At 37.6% G+C, this 1,358-nt stretch overlaps 1 non-coding gene across 1 annotated transcript; it reads left to right on the forward strand.

The window, feature by feature from the left end:
• Nucleotides 1-930: 930 nt before the first annotated feature.
• TRNAM-CAU (transfer RNA methionine (anticodon CAU)) lies at nt 931-1,004 on the forward strand. The gene has a single exon. It is a non-coding gene; the product is annotated as a tRNA-Met (tRNA).
• The last annotated feature ends 354 nt before the right edge of the window (nt 1,005-1,358 follow it).

A 1,358-nucleotide genomic window follows, 5' to 3' on the forward strand; every position in this document is an offset into this window, starting at 1 on the left:
ACCCTCCACTTCCTTTGGTATTTTTTCACGAAAAGCAAACATGAGATAATAAATCCAGTCTTTCACTAAGATTTCGAATAGCTGTCCCGAATTCAAGTTGATTATGTTTCGCCTCTTTCTCGGGGAAAGACGATCAAAAAATTCCCAATCATGGTCCTTACGGATCGGATCATCCATATAATATACAAAAAGGAACTCCAGATATTTGATATCTTTCTCTTTGAATGAGATCTCAATTCCAGCGATGGTTTCATTAGATATCTTACAACTAGAATCGCTCTTTTTTCCTATCCAGTTCCTCCACCACCGCGAATCCCAGTTAAATTCAGGCATGATATACTTTTTAGTTATTGGGAGAACCCGAGTACTCTCTTTCGGATCCAGGAAAGAACTCTCAGAGATCTTTTTTCCTTTTGGAAGATACAGGAGCGGAACAATCAACCTATTGATATTGGAAGACTCAGATGATTCTTCCAATGTATCATTTTTGGGTCCAATGGAATTCATAGGTATAGGAAGAAGCCTTGTCAAATAGGGATTTTTTCTTTCGACCATTTTTCGATTGTTAATACGATATATAAGGACCGCTACTACAAAGAGTACTACATACTTGATCGTGAAATATCGATTGCTTGTTGAACCCTGTGAATTGCGTGAAAGTAGGATACTCCAAATTCGGGAGTCCAAGAGTTTTATAAAACTCTCTTGATGGAAAAAAATATGAATGAAAAATCCCGCTGAATTGAATTGGGTCCATGAATCTAAGAAATAGCGAGAATTCTTGATTTCTCTCAATATCTCTCTCAATTCGAAAATCCAGGATTTGAATTGATGTCCTTTCATCGAATCCTCCTAATTGCATTGATTTATCCGAAAGATTTCACTTCAATTGGAATTTGGTTATTCACCATGTACGAGGATTCCCGCTAAGCATCCATGGCTGAATGGTTAAAGCGCCCAACTCATAATTGGCGAATTCGTAGGTTCAATTCCTACTGGATGCACGCCAATGGGACCCTCCCTCCAAAAAGTCTATCGGATTTTTGTTCAAGAATGAAATCTTATTGGAACTGTCCAGTTCACCCTTTGGAACCATATCACATCCTCGATAGGATGAAATAGGATGAATTGAGACGGTATTTTGTAAGTACATAATTATCTTGAATAAATTCACTATTTCTTTCTTTTCCGATCGCCTGGAAAAAGCAAGATGTTTCTTTTGTTCTTTTTTCAACAATTTCTGATCTCTAGTAGACCTATCAGTAGGATTCGAACCCAGATGAAGTTCTGACCATCTGTCAGAGAAAAAAGAACGAGTGGCTCTGTATCAATGGAATCTCATCATCCATACATAACGA

This window comes from Vigna unguiculata, unplaced genomic scaffold (assembly GCF_037176805.1).
Source record: "Vigna unguiculata cultivar grain cowpea cultivar isolate G323 ecotype 2 unplaced genomic scaffold, ASM3717680v1 ptg000132l, whole genome shotgun sequence".
In the NCBI taxonomy this organism is placed as follows: domain Eukaryota; kingdom Viridiplantae; phylum Streptophyta; class Magnoliopsida; order Fabales; family Fabaceae; genus Vigna; species Vigna unguiculata.